The following is a 17753-nucleotide window of genomic DNA, read 5'->3' as shown; positions in this document are numbered from 1 at the left end:
TAATTGAATTAATATGTCAAAGACTAAAAGTTTTAAATGAGATACTATATTAAATTTTTGGACTATAAATGAGGAATATAATTTATTAAAAGTTGATTATTTTTTAAATTTCTTTTTTAGGGCCGCACCCGCAGCATGTGGAAGTTCCCAGGCTAGGGGTCTAATCGGAGCTGCAGCTGCCGGCCTACACCACAGCCACAGCAATGCAGGATGCCTGACCCACTGAGCAAGGTCAGGGATTGAACCCGCATCCTCATGGACACTAGTCGGATTTGTTTCTGCTGCACCACAACAGGAACTCCTATACTTTTAAATTTTTACATATTTTCTACGGAGAGCATGTGCTATTTTAGCTGAAATGTTAGTTGAGATAACTGTATTCTCACATGCAATTATCACCATCAGGATATTGACATTGATTACAATCTATGGATCTTGTGCAAATTTCTTATTTTATTGTAATCATTTGCACACACACGTGTGTGTGTGTTTAGTTCTAATTTATCACATCTGTAGGTTTGTCTATTCACCATCACAAGCAAGATACAGAAGAGTTTCTTTACTGTTAAGAAGCCTCCCTTCTGTTTTCCTTTATTCTCCACACCAACCACCCTCTTCTCCCACCCATCCTCCTGATCCCTAACCCTGAAAACCACTAATCTGTTCTTCATTTCTAAAATGTTACATTAAATCCTTTAAACAAATGTTTCAATTTGTTAAATAATTTAAAACATGGAATGTTAAGTAAATGGAATGTTAAATGTTCAAATGTTAAAAAACATGTGTTGACTATTGGAATGTTAAATGCTAACATTTAAATGTTAAATAATTGGAATCATACTGCATGTAACTTTTCAGGACTGGCTTTTTTCCCCCCTCTCAGCATAATTCCCTAGGGATTAATCCAAGTTGTTGTGTATCAATAGTTTCTCTCTCTTCTTCTTCTACTTCTTCTTCTTCTTCTTTTTTTTTTTTTTTCTAGGTAGTATTTCATTGCATGGCTGTGTCTCAGTTTGTTGAACCCTCTAACTGCTGAAGGACCTCTGGACTGTTTCCAGTTTGAGGCTATTATGAATAAAGCTGCTATGAACATTTGTGTACAGATTTTCATTTTGACATAAGTTTTCATTTCTCTGGGATAAATGCCCAGGAATGGAATTGCCACATCTTATGGTATTTGTGTTTAGTTTTCTGAGAAACTACCAAATTGTTTTTCCAGAGAGCTGGGTCATTTCACATTTTTTTTTTTTTTTTTTTTTTTTTTTTAGTCCTTTTAGGGCTGCACCCATGGCATATGGAGGTTCCCAGGCTAGGGGTAGAGTTGGAGCTCCAGCTGTCGGCCTACACCACAGCCACAGCAATGCCAGATCCAAGCTGCTTCTGTGACCTACACTACTCACGGCAATGCCGGATCCTTAACCCACTGAGCAAGGCCAGGGATAGAACCCCTGACCTCATGATACTAGTTGGGTTCATTAACTGCAGAGCCATGAGGGGAAGTCCTTTTTAAAAAATTTTGTTTATTTTTATTTTTTTCATTTTACATTCTCACCAGCAATGTAAGAGTGATTCAGTTTCTCTGCATTCCTCACCAGCATTTAGTGTCATTAAGTTTTATTTTCACATTCTGATAGGTATACAGTAATAACTCGTGCTTTTATTTTGAATTTCTCTGATAGCTAGTTATGATGAACATCCTTTGATGTTCTTATTAACCATCTTCAGTGAAAAAGCTGTTCATGATTTGACCCCTCTTCTGATTAGATTATTTGGGGGATATTTTTAGTGCAGTTTTATTTGCATAGATTCTAGATAGAAGTCTTTGCTGGATATGTAGTTTGCAAATATTCTCTCAGTTTGTAGCTTGTTTAACCCATTCACATAGGCTCTGTCACAGAGCCAAGGTTTGTTTGTTTTTTCTTTTGAAATTCTCACTGATTTAAAAACCTGTCCAAAGAGTATTTGAGAAACTAAGTATTTCTGACGGTGAGTCAGGTGTCCTCATTGGTCGTGGCAAAATGGAGCAACAACTCTCTACTCTGTCATTCTAGATTCCATTTAAAACGGATGGAGTTCTGCCTCCAGGCGAGCAGTCCCTGAGGCAGTTTCCCCCTTCCTCTCAGAGCACACTCATGGGGCACCAATCTCTATGAGCCAGGTAATACACATGCCTGTGTTCATGACTCTTCATGACAGCGATGGACAACCCTGATTCGGATCCAGAAGCTACAACCTCGACTTTTCTGTTGTCCAGAGAAGGCAATGATATGAACTAAAAGAGGACTCCTTCTCCCGGGGCAGGGGGCATGAGCATCCAGGACCTGCAGAGAGCTGTCCTTTCCACTGCCTGGAGCCTTTCAAAGGCAAAGTTGCTGGTGGTCTATTTAATACCTTGCTTTGGGGAATTCAAAGATTACATTTATTCATAAAGTAGTGCTTCCGAACCATGCTCCTGGATCACCAGATCCTGGAGGTGGGTCCATTTCATTAACCAAGGACTCAACTAACTTCTCCAGCCTTCACGTCCTACTTCAATAAACTGAAAGAGTTTCTGTTTCTAGAAAGGGTGATTCTTGCCCTGACACACTAGAGTCTCCTTTCTTTTTTCAATATAAACTATCACGTATGCAAAGAAAGGAGTGTAAAATACAAAGGTGAAACTGTGGAGTGAAGACCTGCAAAACACCCTTCATCAAGGAAGAACATTGCCAGACTAGAAGCCTCAAGGTTCCCTCTCCAAACATAGCTCTCTCCATCCCCAGAGGTAACCACTGTCTTGACATGTGAGTTCATCATTCCCTTATTTTACTTCCCTAGCATTTTTTTTTTTGTTTTTGTCTTTTTAGGTCTGCGCCTGTGTCATATGTAAGTTCCCAGGATAGGAGTAGAATGCAGGCCTACGCCACAGCCATAGCAATGCCAGATCCGAGCCACGCCTGCAATCTATACCACAGCTCATGGCAATTCTGGATCCTTAACCCACTGAGTGAGGCTAGGGATCGAATCCATGTCCTCATGGATACTAGTTAGATTCATTTCCACTGAGCCACAATGGGAACTCCCTTTAATTCTAGTTTTACCAATTCTGTATGGATTCCTAAATAGCGTAGTTTAATTCTACCTACTTTTAAACATTTTATAAATGGAGTCATACCATATATCTTGCCTCTTTCATCATTATCTTTACGATCTTCACAAATTCTGATGAGTTTAAATGTAGTTTGTATGCTTTCATTGATATATATCATATGATAACACCATATTTACCCATTTTTTAATCCATTTTACTGTCGATGAACAATGATAATGTTTTCAGTTTTTAGTGAATAGAAATGTAAACTATAAACTTTCTTGCATGTGTTTACTGGTGCAAATGTGCCAATAGTTTCTCCAGGGTAAGTACCTAGAATGGGTACTTACCCTGGGTCATTGTGTATGGTTATCTCCAACTTTAGTAGATAATGCCAAAGAGTTTCTCTTCTGTCTCAAGAGTAGTCCCATTACTCCATGGGAGCAGTTATATTTTTAGAGTTTTGGTGGAAAGACCTATGTGGCTGATGCTTTCATAGAGTGACACCCTTTTCCTTTGCTCCTATAGATCTATGCAGGTCAAAAGTAGCCAACTTACCTAGACCCCGGACTGAGTATAACTCTCCCCAAAGACAACAGGTATCAAAGTCATCCTCACTGAGCAGGTGGCTGTATTACCACAATATCATGGATGTGCTGCCAAAGAAAAGACATAATTTGGAATACAAGATAATTTTGTAAAGCATAAAAATATTTGTTGCATTAAAATAAAATGTTCATTGTAGCACTATTCACAATAGCCAGGACATGGAAACAACCCAAATGTCCATCGACAGATGATTGGATTCGGAAGAGGTGGTGTATATACACAATGGAATACTACTCAGCCATAAAAAGGAATGACATAATGCCATTTGCAGCAACATGGATGGAACTAGAGACTCTCATACTGAGTGAAGTTACATCAGAAAGAGAGAGACAAATACCATATGATATCACTTATAACTGGAATCTAATATCCAGCACAAATGAACATCTCCTCAGAAAAGAAAAGCATGGACTTGGAGAAGAGACTTGTGGCTGCCTGATGGGAGGGGGAGGGAGTGGGAGGGATCGGGAGCTTGGGCTTATCAGACACAACTTAGAATAGATTTACAAGGAGATCCTGCTGAGTAGCATTGAGAACTTTGTCTAGATACTCATGTTGCAACAGAAGAAAGGCTGGGGGAAAAAATGTAATTGTAATGTATACATGTAAGGATAACCTGACCCCCTTGCTGTATAGTGGGAAAATAAAAAAAATTATTAAAAAAAAATTTGTTGCATTGAATGACATTAGCAGAAAACAAGAACAAAATATTTACCAACAATTCTGTTACTCAATGAATCATACTGTTTTTCTGTGTTTCCTTCCAGACCTGGCTCAATTTTTCTATTTCGATTCTTGACATAAGTACAGTCACAGATATAATTTTATGTTTTGCTCTGTTCCCTTAAAAGGATGCTATGAGCATTTCTTCCTACCTTGCTAATAAGCTTTCTAATAATTATTTTATTTACTGTGCAATATTCTGCTGATAGTGGTAGTTCTGGAGGAGATAGTTGAGGCAGTCCTAGTCTTCATTCCCTGCAACCAGCCTCAAATAAATACTCAGTGTAAGGAAAAAGAGTGTACTCTGTCTAAATGCAGCTTTAGGCCCCTTGGCCTCCCTCCAACAAAATTGTGTATCCCAAACCCCTTCCATGAAGAAAAGCTGAGGTTCTGCTGACTACCAAGGGTATATGACATAACTGACTTAACTGCTCTTCTGCAGATGAGCCTTAAGATTGTTCCTAATTATTTGTTTTCTTTTTTTTTTTTTTTTTTTTGTCTTTTTAGGGCTGCACCCAGAACATATGGAGGTTTCCAGGCTAGGAACTGAATTGGAGCTGTAGCTGCTGAACCACAGCAACACTAGATCCTTAATCTACTGAGCAAGGCCAGGGATCGAACCTGCGTCCTCATGGATGCTAGTCAGGTTTGTCTCCACTGAGCCATGACGGGAAATCCTGAAATTTTAAATCATGCCCATTCATAGGGCTATTTTCCTTCCTTTGGGCTATTTCCCTTAGCATAAATTCTTAGAAGAGGGTTAATGAGTGAGAGATGAATGTTTTTTCCTGGATCTTTTTAAATTTTTAAATTAAAAGACATATTTTTTTGGCCATGCCTGCAGCATGTAGAAGTTCCCAGGCCAGGGACTGAACTCGGGCCACAGTGGCAATGCCAGATGCTTAACCCACTGCGCCACAAGAGAACTCCTAGATCTTGATATGTAATACTAAAACACTTTACAAAAACAAAAGTGCAAAAACATGAATGGATATACTATATCAGTCAAGGTCCTTAACTGCCAACCAAGGAATTTATTGGTCCTTTCAGAGGTCTGGAGAGTATGTCTTGAAGGCTCCTCATCCATAAAGGATGCCTACACCACACTATGGGGCTGTTCTAGAGAAGATTCTGTTGTCGTCATCAGGAGATACCACTGCAGCTCACCTGCTGAGTCAGGGCACTGCTTGATGGTGGAAACTACTGTCCCCAAAGGTGGACACCTCTGCTGTTATTTTATCAGAAAGTGACTTTTGTCATCCGTTTCCCCCTGTTTTCCTCTTCTATATCAAACTTTCAATTGGATAGTTACATGTCTATATCTCTGCTGCAAAGGATCTTGGTAAAATGAGTTCTGTATTTTTTTGTAAGAGGTAGGACTTACAATTTGACAACTTCCTCAAATATAAAAAGATTGTTCAAAAGATGCTGGTGGCCACAGATATAATATGTGTCTGCCTTGCCTTCCATAACTGCCAGCATGAGACAATTAACTTGCTTTTTGCTAATCAGTTATAAAATAGTTCTTTCAGAGTTCCTGTTGTGGCTCAGTGGTTAACGAATCTGACTAGGAACCATGAGGTTGCGGGTTTGGTCCCTGGACTTGCTCAGTGGATTAAGGATCTGGCGTTGCCGTGAGCTGTGGTGTAGGTTGCAGACACGGCTTGGGTCCCACGTTGCTGTGGCTGTGGCGTAGGCTGGTAGCTACAGCTCCGATTGGACCCCTAGCCTGGGAACCTCCATATGCCACAGGAGCAGCCCCAGAAAAGGCAAAAAGACAAAAAAAATAAAGAAATAAAAAATAAAATAGTGCTTTTTTCATTTATCTGATTACTAACTACATTTCTTTCACATTTTTATATACTAATTTTATATCTACTCACGTAAACAACCAGTTCACTTTCTTCATCTTTTAGAAACACCTGTGAATATAGTTATTAATATATTTCTCATGGATGTATGGGAACTTTTACATAAATAGAGATTAACCTTACCTGCCAAAGTTTTTCATTTTCCAACATCCAAAGGTCACAATCATTTCTATGTAAGGCAGAGGTCAGGTAGGCTCAGCTTTTTGGCCTTTGTGTCCTTTTATTGCCATGATATTTATTCAAAGAAACAGCTAGTCTCTTGATATGTGCCCAGAGAATTCTAAGTATCTCTAAAAAAAGAAGAAAAAAGAATCCAAAATCATAAATATTTGTTTTAAGCCTTTGCCCAATTCATGGTTATTCTAGGAGGCATGAGAACATTTAAGTGACTGAGATGGATTCTCATCCTGTCTCAGGTGGTATTTTTTTTAACAAGACAGATTTGACCCTGACATTTTTCTCCCATCTTCACCATAGATTGATGAAACAAAGGAAATAATATTTGTTTTTTTATGTCTAATCTTTCAACCAAGGGATTATTAGTTTATAAACATTGACCTCTAGCTGAACCCAAGCTTTTTTTTAAAAAATTATTTTTATCATAGTTGATTTACAACGTTCTGTCAATTTCTTTTGTACAGCAAAGTGATCCAGTTACACACACATATATGTATATATACATTCTTTCTTCTCATATCATCTTCTATCATGTTCTATCACAGTTGATTGGATATAGTTCCTGTGATATACAGCAGGACCTCACTGCTTATCCATTCTAGACGTAATAGTCTCAAGTTTGATGTCTACCTAAGTGTCCATTTTACATATGGGGGGAAAAATAGCTATTTCATTAAGGTTATGGATACTTTATGAACAGAGTCAGGAATTGTCTATTGCTCAGTTTTGGTCCCTTACTATTAACTAAATTCCCATATGCCCTTAACACAGAATTGTGTAACAGCCAAATCACATTCTCAAGAGCCAGGGCATTAGGTGGCACTCTTTGGGGGCACTGGGCCAGGATCTCTTCTCTACCAATAAAAGCATAAAAGGTGCAGGCTACCTCATAGACCCCTGGACAAAAGCCTAAATCTTCCTGGATTGATCTGCCCATGTTTTCTGACACATATAGATTTGCCCCTGCTAATGCTCCCGGGGATTGGGAATGTCTGTGGAAGGCCTTTGTGGGATGAAGGGCACTTTTCACTACTTGGTGAACTGTGCACTCCCATGGATAATAAAAATAAATCCAACTGACAGGATTGTGTTTCACAGAAGGGGTTGTAGACAAGGGAGCCACCAATCGAAAGTATCTAAAGCACCAAATTATGCCCCTGAGGAGTCATCTTGCATATCCTCGGTTCTGTTTCCATGGTAGTAAGGACTGCTTGGGATATTCAAAGGCAATTTAAATGCATTTAGGCCACAGCTTACAAGGGGATCATCTTAGGGAAATCAGGAGTAAACATTAACAGCTAGTAAAATAAGCAATATTAAAAATCATACTCCATCTTGCTTGCTTTATTTAGGTGAAAAATTAAAAAAAAATTTTTTTGACATCTGGAAACTTAAATCTGTTTCTAACTTGGGCTTAAGATGACTCATTTCAAGACAGTCACAATTGCCATATGCTAAAATACAGAAATTTGAGGCTGCTTATTTTTTAAACTTGATTTTTAAGCTCAAAAGTATTAATTCACATTACCTTTCTCCCCAGGGCCAACCTCAGGAGTGTGCAAACCAGGTACAGAAGGGTCCCCCCACCTGAAAACACAATTCCTCACTGATGTGTCAGGGTTGGATATTCGTTTCTTTAAGCTCTGGTGACTTCTCAGCCTTTGAGAGTCTCTGAGGAAATTCAAAGTCCCCTCTGAGAAGAAGCATAGACTAGCACCTTAAAACATTACCAGCTGTGATCTGCTAACACTTTGGTAGGAACCGGAAAGGGGACTCAAGATGAACATAGAAAAAGGAAGATAAACTTGAAAGAAGGAAGTGCAACTAGGAAAAACAAAAAGCCTATTTCTTAATTTTTCTTCTAGGGCACTGCTTGATTGTAATAATGGGACCAAAGCCGCATGTTGCTTTATTTATTTCATAATTTTCTTTAAACAGATTCTTTCATTGCACTTGCTAGAGACACTATTCTATGCACTTTATAAATATTTGCTTGTTTATTTCTCATAACCATCTGAAGGCACTTTTTTTTTTTTTTTAATGGCCTCACCAGTGGCATATGGAAGTTCCCAGACTAGGGATTGAATCTGAGCCACAGCTATGATCTATGCTGCAGCTATGGCAATGCCAGATCCTTTTTAACCCACTGTGCTAGCCAGGGATTGAACCAGTACCTCTGCAGTGACATGAGCAGTCAGGTTCTTAACCCACTTGCCACAGTGGGAACGCCTGAAGGTATTTTTATTATCTCAATTGGATAGCTAAGGAAACAGGCACAGAGGTTGAGGTGAGGTACTGAGGGTCCTCATGAACCAGTTAAGAGGCAGATTTGAGATTCTGGGTCCAGGTCCAGATCTGGCTCCAGAACCACACTCTTAACCACTCCTCTCTGATCATATTACAAACCAGGAATGTTTTCAACTGTCTCTGAAGCTTTGGTGATAGAGGATGTAGATGAAGAGAGAGGTCAGTTTGTAATGGTAACAGCTATCTCTCTGAATTCAGCTTTCCAGTAGAGAATATATAATAATGTCTACAGAGAACCCTGGATAGGAGTCCTGGAATTTGATTCCCCCTCTGCTCGTGCAGCCTTTAGAGATTTACAGCAACTCACTGCCACTGTTTCCATCTTTGAACGGAGATTCTAATGTTATCAGGTAAGAATTTAAATTTTCATATAAAAGAGAGGTTGAATTCCCCAAGAGGGTATTTGGGCATTAGCTTGATGACCTATGAAGGAAACTTCACTTTTTGCTTCTTTGAAACCAGAGAATAGTGGGATGGGAGAAAAAAGTAGGAAACTCAAAGTATTTTGTGGAATCTGAAGCTCTTCTCTATGACTGAGCACCATGGGAATTTTCTTGGCCTGTGCTGTGAAGGTAGCATAAGCCTCTCTCTATGAGGGATGTGAGTTACTCACAATTTCCAGCCATACAATTGCTTCATTATGTCCACACCCACATTTTTCTATTTACGGCCAAAGAAAAGGCTCATTGTTGACGCCAAATCAGCACCTGCAAACAAATGTATCATAATTCATCTGAAATATCTTAGACTGTTCTGAGGAACAGTATATTTTATTTGAAACTGGAAAGCAATGTTTTCTTTTTTTCTTTTTTTTTCTTTTTATGGCTGCACCTGTGGCATATGGAAGTTCCTGGGCCAGAGGTCAAATGGAAGCTACAGCTGAGGCCACAGCCACAGCAACACTGCATCTGAGGGGCATCTGTGACCTATACTACAGCTTACAGCAACGCCAGATCCTCAACCCACTGAGTGAGGCCAGGGATCAAACCTGCGTCCTCACAGAGACAATGTCAGGTCCTTAATCCACTGAACCACAACAGAAGCTCCTGGAAACAATTTTCAGTCATTATTTATTTAAGAAAATGGTCTTAAATATTTCTAGGGTATTAAAATACTTAGATCTTTAAAGGTATTTAATCTTTAAAGGAATTGCAAATAATCCCTTCACTACCCTCAAAACTGCGTTTTCCTTTTTTAGACGTTATGTATTTTCACATATTAGTAGTTTATCCACAGAAGCCTGGGTTTCTGGTCTTTGAGAGCATCAGAGGACTGAAGCGGTTTGTAAGCCATTTTTCAGAGACCACTGCATTCCAAAGCCTCAATGGAGAGTGATTTTGGTCCCTCAGGGGACATTTCCTTGGCTGTAAATAGAAAAGTGGTGATGGGATGTTGTTACTGGCATTTAGTGAGCTGAGGCCAGAAATGCTGCTGGATATCCTACAATGCACCAGACAGTTCCCTACAACAAAGAATTATCTGGCCCCAAATGTTAATAGCACTGGGATGGATAAACCTTGAAATAGAGATGTTTGAAATGTTATTTGTAGGACTTTTTACATAGGCCCTTCATTTTATGCTGCTCGTCTTATAAACCTACTTTATATATAACTAATCAGTCCATATTGGAGCTTCCCAGCTGGCAAGGGTTCCCGGCAGGACTTCATGTTCAAAGAGGATCAGGGATCAGAAAAGCTCTATTTCAGGGCTTAAGGTTCCAAACCATACTAGAACTAATTTTGTGAGCTAGCCCAAGAAGCTAACCTTCATTCATAACTTAGAAAAGGTATTTGTGGGAGTTCCTGTTGTGGCTCAGCAGGTTATGAACCCAAGAAGTATCCATGAGGATTCAGGTTCTAACCCTGGCCCCATTCGGCGGGTGTAAAGATCTGGTGGCATTGCCTTGAGCTGTGGTATAAGTCAGAGACAAGGGTTGGATCTTGTGTTGCTGTGGCTGTGGTGCAGGTTGGTAGCCACAGCTCTGATTGGACCCTAGCCTGGGAACTTCCTTATGCCACAGGTGTACCTCAAAAAAAAAAAAAAATCATGCATTTTCCTCTGCCTCTGATTCTACAGATAAGCAGATCTGGTCAAAGCTCAAGGATGGACTTCCAGAGGCAGACCTTCCATTCCCTTCCAAGTGACTGATAGGCACAGCCAAGAAGTCACTTCCCCTGTGGGAGGACGGCTGCTCAGCACATCTTCCCTGACCTCCAGGGTCTAGAAATCTAAATTTGGGGGAAGGAATAAGAAGCCTGGTCCTGGCCTTTTGGGTTCCTGTGACATTGTCCATTTGACTCCTAACTCTATTGATCCATAGAGAAAATGGGTAAGATTACCATTTCAGGGAGTTCCTGCTGTGATGCAGTGGGTTAAGGATCCGGCATTGCTGCAGTTGTGGTGTAGGTCACAGCTGTGGCTCAGACGGCATCCCTGGCCCAGGAACTTCCATATTACTATTTCTGAAACTCCAATAACTAGTCATTAATCCATACAGCAATTCATTATTTCCACAGCTATTTTTCAGCATCCTCGTGTGGCAAGTACAATATTAGAACCTGGGGGTAAAATTTTGAATAAGACACAACCTCGGCTATAGAAGTACTCACAGCCCAGTGGGAAAGGGAACAAGTCACGACATGGTATAAGAGGCATATTTAGGGGGTGCCTTGGGAACATGGGATCAGGTCAAGAACTCAAGTCAGTCTGAAAGGACCAGAGAAATTCAGGCTCTTCTCAGGAAAGGTAACATCTACTGAGTCTTGAAGGCAGAGGAGTTTTTTACACATACAGACATGAGCAGAAGGATAGCATCTAGGGTGATGTTCATGTGGCTGACTTGGACAATGAGATGAATAACGCTGGCAGTAATTAGGAAAGAGAATGTAGAAGGAGAAGAATTTTAGACATTTCCTTGGCCTGGGTGTCACCTGGAGTTGTCGGATAACCAGGTAGCTCTAAGAATTTGGAGGGAAATGGAAAAGAAAGCCATGGTTTTATGGAAAACCTAATACGTGCCAGATACTATATTAAGTGATTTACATGCTTTATTTCATTTAATTTTCCTCAGACTCTGTGAATTATGTGTTTTTATCTCCACCTTGCAGGTAAGGAAAACAAGGTCTTTTCTCAAAGCCATCTAATGGCAGAGCTGAAATTTGAATCCATGTTGTTTATGCCAAAGCCCAGGATCCTTCCAGCATCTGAGACCGCTTCTGGAAGAGAAGCTGGAGGTCAGGATTGGGGAGTCTAATTTGGAACTTTTAACCCAGAAATGATGGCTTATTCTGTCTTTGCATTTGTCTTATTAAGGCCACATGTGGGTGTTCTTGTTGGGATAATTTATGACATGTAGTTTAATTTGCATTAGGTTTTTCTCTTTTTTTTTTCCCTTCCTTTTTTTTTCTTTGTAAGACTTATTCATGTAGCAGTAGGTTTTAATTACTATTTATTTTTTTCTCGTAAGTCAGAATTTAGGCTAGATCAACGGGTTTTCATGCTGTTACTCTGCTGGATAGAGCAATTTGCTGGCTGACTCCCAACCGAACACAGTTTAATCTGCTTTAATAGAAGTGTAACATTTTCACAGAAGTCAAACTGATCATGATAGTTGACCAAGCTTACAGATTAAATTTTGTCTCAAAAAGATAAAAAGTTTAACTTACGAGCTAGAATTAGCATGCACATTGTAAGAACTATAGCTGGTGATGTCATAAAGAAAGCATGTACTTGAGTTTATTTTTGAGGTTGCCAAAGTAGGAAACTAGTCCCTGTTTACTCTGAAGAGAACTGACTCTCATTCTCTGGCACTCTCTCCCTCTCTCCTTCATCTTCACATCTATCTTTCTGTCTCCCTGACTCTCTTTGTTTTTAATGCACTGGAATTCATTTTTTTCCAAAGCATGCAATTCTCAAATTAGAAAAGAAAGGCTTTTGTGAGGATCATTTTACCTGATACATTAATAGGCATGGAGAAATATCCAGACAGCTCAGATGTCCTGGTTTCCATGCAGCTTTCACAGAAATTCAGAAAAAATATCTAAAATTCTATTTACATCACCTTGGACACAATTGAGTCATAAACACAGATTATCCAGTAGAGGGCGGTGCTGATTTATTCATGAATGCCTTCAATAGTGGATGAAAAATTTAGTAAAAAAAGCCTTTTTTTTTTTTCTTTAAAGGAACCCCCAGATAGACAATAGGTAGTTATACCTGAGATGTTCTGAATTCAGCAAAAGTGGCTTTACTGGAAAGAAGGAGCCTGGTCATCAGCTTTGTTCTCTGAACACCTCCGTTTCTATGCTACCTCAGCCCAGGAACATTTCTGACTGCTCAAACTAGACTAAGATAGTGAATACATCGCATCTCACTCCTGTAGTCCAAGCCCCCATCAGGGTCCCTTTGAAGGCTGGTTAGGAGCTTGTGCTGGGGAAGATGATTCAGGGTATCAATGGTGCTTGCTGTCGAGCTGGTCCTTATGCTGATCTGCAGCTTCTATGGAGAGAAGGGTTTGAGGCTGCTACAATATGATAGATTTTGTGAGACTGAGCACAGAGAACAGTACATAAGGCACGGGGGAGGAATGAGGTGCTTTCCTTCCTTCTTCAGGGAACCAGGGGCAGTCTTGCACCCTGCAGACTATATAGTAGCATGTTATGTTAATACCAAACTCCTAATTTATCTCTGTGCCCCCATCCCCTTTGGTAACCATAAGTTGTTTTTGACGTCTGTGAGTCTATTTCTGTTTTGTAAATAAATTTGTTTGTATCATTTTTTTAGATATAAGTCATGATATTCCTCTTTCTCTGTCAGACTTATTTCACTTACTATGATAATCTCTAGGTCCATCTATGTTGCTGCAAATGGGTTTCCTGTGCTATTGGTGTCATATCCAAAAAATGATTGTCCAGTCCATCCTTTTACTTTTAATCTATTATGTCTTTAAATTTAAAGTGAGTTTCTTACTCATGTACTTGGAGAACAGACTTGTAGTTGCCAAGGGGGAGGAGAGGGAGTGGGATGGACTGGGAGTCTGGGGTTAATGGTTGCAAACTATTGCATTTGGAGTGGATAAGCAATGAGATCCTGCTGTATAGCATAGGGAACTATATCCAGTCACTTATAATGGAACATCATGGAGGATAATGTGAGAAAAAAATGTATATATGTGTGTGACTGGGTCACTTTGGTGTACAGTAGAAGTTGACAGAACACTATAAACCAACTATAATGGAAAAACTAAAAATCATAAAAAAATAAAATAAAGTGAGTTTCTTATAGACAACGTTTAACTGGGTCTTGTTTTTTGATCTAGTCTGATAATCTGTGACTTCTGGTTTTTGCTTTTAGACTGCTTACTTTCAAAATTGATATATAACTGGATTAATACCCACCATATTTGTTACTATTTTCTATTTATTGTCCTTATTCTTTACTCCTAATTTTGTCTTCCACACTTTTTCTGCCTTTTGTGGTTTTAACTAAGCATTAATATGATTCTATTTTATCTCTTTGAGGGTTAATTTTATGTGTCAACTTGATTGGGCTAAAGAGATGCCCAAGTAGCTAATAAAACATTATTTCTGGGTGTGTCCCTAAGGGTGTTTCTGGAAGAGACTGCATTTGAATAAGGACATGCTCATCCATATCACCCTCAGTAATATGGATGAGCATCATCTAATCTATTGATGACCTAAATGGAACAACAAGCTGGGGAAGGGGAACTTGCTCCCTGCTTAAGCTGTGACATCCATCCTCCCCTGCCCTCAGACATCAGCGCTCCTGGGCCTTTGGGCTTGGGTGAGGATTCACACCATCAGCTCCTCTGGTTTTCAGGCTTCTCCATAATTAATTTCCTCTGACACACAAACATCTTTTTGGCTGTTTCTCTGGAAAACTGACTAATATACTGCCCTTTATTAGCATATCAAATACATATTTTTTTTTAGGTTTTTAAAGTAGCTGCCCCTAGATTTTGTAATATTTATTTATTTATTTGGCTGCACCCCTGGCATGCAGAAGTTCTGGGGCCAGGGACTGAATGAACCCTCTCCATGGCAGCGACTCTAACCACAGAAGTGGCAACATGGGATCCTTAATTTTCTGAGCCACCAGAGAACATCTGTAATATACATTTATAATTAATCCCAGTCTACTTTCAAATAACACTGTACTGTAATGCAAGCACCTTATAATAAAAAAATACTCCTACTTTAAAATGATTACAGATTCACAGGACGTTGCAAAAAATGAAACAGAGAGGTTCTCTGAACCCCTCACCCCGTTTTCTCCATTGATGCCATTTTACATAATTTCAGAGCAATAATGGAGCCAGCAAATTGATATTGTCACAATCTACAGTCCTGATTCGGATTTTACCAGCTTTACAGATGCTGTGTGTACGTGTGTGTGTCTGTGTGTGTGCATGCTGGCATGCATGCACAGATATATGCAATTTTACCACCTGTGTATATTTCAGTAAATACCACCACTGGCTAAATCATTCACTGAGATACATAAAAGGAAGCTTGAAATGAAAACTTCAACAAGGGAGGGAGAGAGAGAGAGAGAAACAGAGACAGGGAATCATATTGTGAACTTTTCATGTTTAAGAGATGCAAGATAATGTTGAAGTCAGCTAATCTAAAGAAACAATCAATACAGTGATGTGCAAAACATCATGAGGTCAGCAGGGCACTGAGATGTTCCTGCTGAGGAATCCCATGAGATTACTCAAGAGAAGGAAAACTTACATAAGAGAAACAGGACTCCCCAGATAAGACTTGTCTGCCTACAGAATATCAGAATACTGAACAGCAATCTGAATGCTATACATGAAGTTATGGCCCAGCAGATGCAGAGGGTGTGGAGAATCCTTCCCTTGAGCAGGCACCCTGGGCATTTGGGGCCAGACAGTTCTTTATTGGGTATGTCTTCAAGTGCTGCTGGAGCTTTAGCACATCTGGCCCTTGGCCACCCGGCACTATGGAAACAAAGCACATGGTATACATTTCCACAAGTATCCAGTGGCTGGGTCACGTCTCCAACCAAAAGCCACAGATCCCTTCTCATTCTAGAGGGAGAATATTCTCTCCCCAGACTCCCTTAGTCTCTGTTTCCACTCATATGGTCTGTCTGTCTGCCTTCTTTCTTCTTTCTTTCTTTCTTTTCTTTCTTTCTTTCTTTCTTTATTTTCTTCTTTCTTTCTTTTCTTTCTTTCTTTCTATCCTCTCTCTCTTCTCTCTCTCTTCTTTCTTTCTTTCTCTCTCTCTCTTGTCTCTCTCTGTCTCTCTCTCTCTCTTCTCTCTTTCTTTCTTCCCTCTGCCCTTCCCCAACCCCCCTGCCCCCCGCCACCTGCCCCCAGAGACTGCCAACCTTGGAGGATCTGGATTTCTAGGTTATTTTTACTATATGCTTTTGTTGTGGAAGGTGACAATCTTCTTACACATAACTGCTTACCTCTTAGCTGATCTACTCTGATGGAACCTGAGCCCACACTATCAAAAGTGACCATGACTAAAGCAAGGAAGGTGGGGGTACCGTTCTACAACTGCTGGAATTGAAAACCTTAGTACCAATTATATAAAATGCCTTGCTTGGGACCTCATTCAAAGCACTTTAATTACATACAGAGAAGTTTGATTTACTAAATTCTAACAACTCTTATTCTAATACCAACCTGAGTTGAAAACGTCACAGAGGTTTACTTTCAAGGAAAGGAGAATTTAACTCAATTCAAATGTATTGTTTGTTAAGCTAAATACTGTAGATCCTTTCAAAGAAACATCAGCTTTGCTATTTCATCTTAAAGAGCTTAAAGTTTCCTTGGGGCAATAATATATTAACCCTGAAAATAATTAGAGATTTCAGACATAGTTCCTACCAGAAATAATTGTAAAAAGAAGCAAGACTAGGGAGGAAGTGATATGGTTCCAGATAGCCAGAAAAAAACCTTCAAGAGAAGGATGAGAGTGGGGGTGTGTTGCTGGAGGAGGTTTGCAATGGGACTGGAAAGGGAGAAGGAAGTGCAGGTTAAGGAAATTTAACTACTGCAAGCAACATTCTTCAAAACATTTCCAGATGAAAGAAAAGGAAGTGTGGTAAGCAAGATTGGAAAATAAAACATTGAAGAGGGAAGCCACTATCTCGCTTTCATGACTGTTTTAAAAGTTGTATCTGGCTTCTGCTGAAGCACAGCCTTTGACATCAGAGCATACAAGGTATTGCAGGAGTCAGAGATGATGGAAGTTCTGTTGCATCAACACCTAGAACTTTCTCCATTTGACTCTCTATTGTTTTCAAGCTACGACCTTGTTTCTAAGCACTCTAACTGGGTCCCCATAAGGCTTATGAATTGAAAACCCTCTTGCTTTTAAATGCTTACAGATAAAAAGGTTACTGCTGTTGATGCTTGTCTGACATACGTAGGTGTTTAGGAAGAAGCAATTAAATGCTCTGAAGCATATTTCTAGTGGAAATTAATCAAGAATAGTATCTTAATATTTTATGAATTAGAAAGAGGGGTTTTGATTACTTTCTGTTTTCACTGCATTGTGCACTTCAGGATGTGAATCATGGCTCGGGTAGGGGGAGATTTAGCACCAGACTAGGATTTATTTGCCAAAGGGGATACTTTTGCTGCGACTGAGTTTGTGTGTTCTCAGAAATCATGTTGTATGGTACTGAACTATAGTATATGGTTTCAGTCTTTTTCTCTAACTGTGAAAGGCTCCTGTTCCAACTGAGGAACCACTGCTTTAGGTCATGGGGCCTTGCGTGATGGCCCTACTCTTCAGTGCAGTCCTGGCCTCATAAAAAGATACTGAGACCTAAGGAGAGGATTGGCTGCTACTCTTTCCAAGTGGGGATGGAGATGGGCGCTTACATGACAGTGGGTCTCTCCTTGACCCTTGGCAGTTAGGTTTCTCTCTCTCTTTTTTTTTCTTAGAGCTGCCGGTCTATACCACAGCAATGCAAGATCTGAGCCATGTCTA

General features: G+C 39.8%; 1 long non-coding RNA gene across 2 annotated transcripts in view; it reads right to left on the bottom strand.

Moving 5' to 3' along the window:
* Positions 1–17753, bottom strand: part of LOC125119895 (uncharacterized) — a 36224-nt gene that overhangs the window by 14680 nt on the left and 3791 nt on the right. The window contains exons 2-4 of one of the 2 annotated variants that reach the window (XR_007133205.1): positions 9371–9464; positions 6397–6563; positions 3629–3726 (exon numbers count right to left, since the gene is read on the bottom strand). This is a non-coding gene — a long non-coding RNA (uncharacterized LOC125119895). The remainder of the gene's footprint in view (positions 1–3628; positions 3727–6396; positions 6564–9370; positions 9465–17753) is intronic. The other variant, XR_007133206.1, reaches the window with a different exon arrangement.

Source organism: Phacochoerus africanus, chromosome 2 (assembly GCF_016906955.1).
Source record: "Phacochoerus africanus isolate WHEZ1 chromosome 2, ROS_Pafr_v1, whole genome shotgun sequence".
Classification (NCBI taxonomy): domain Eukaryota; kingdom Metazoa; phylum Chordata; class Mammalia; order Artiodactyla; family Suidae; genus Phacochoerus; species Phacochoerus africanus.
The sequence above is the reverse complement of the archived record's forward strand: the minus strand, read 5'-3'. Positions and strand labels throughout refer to the sequence as shown.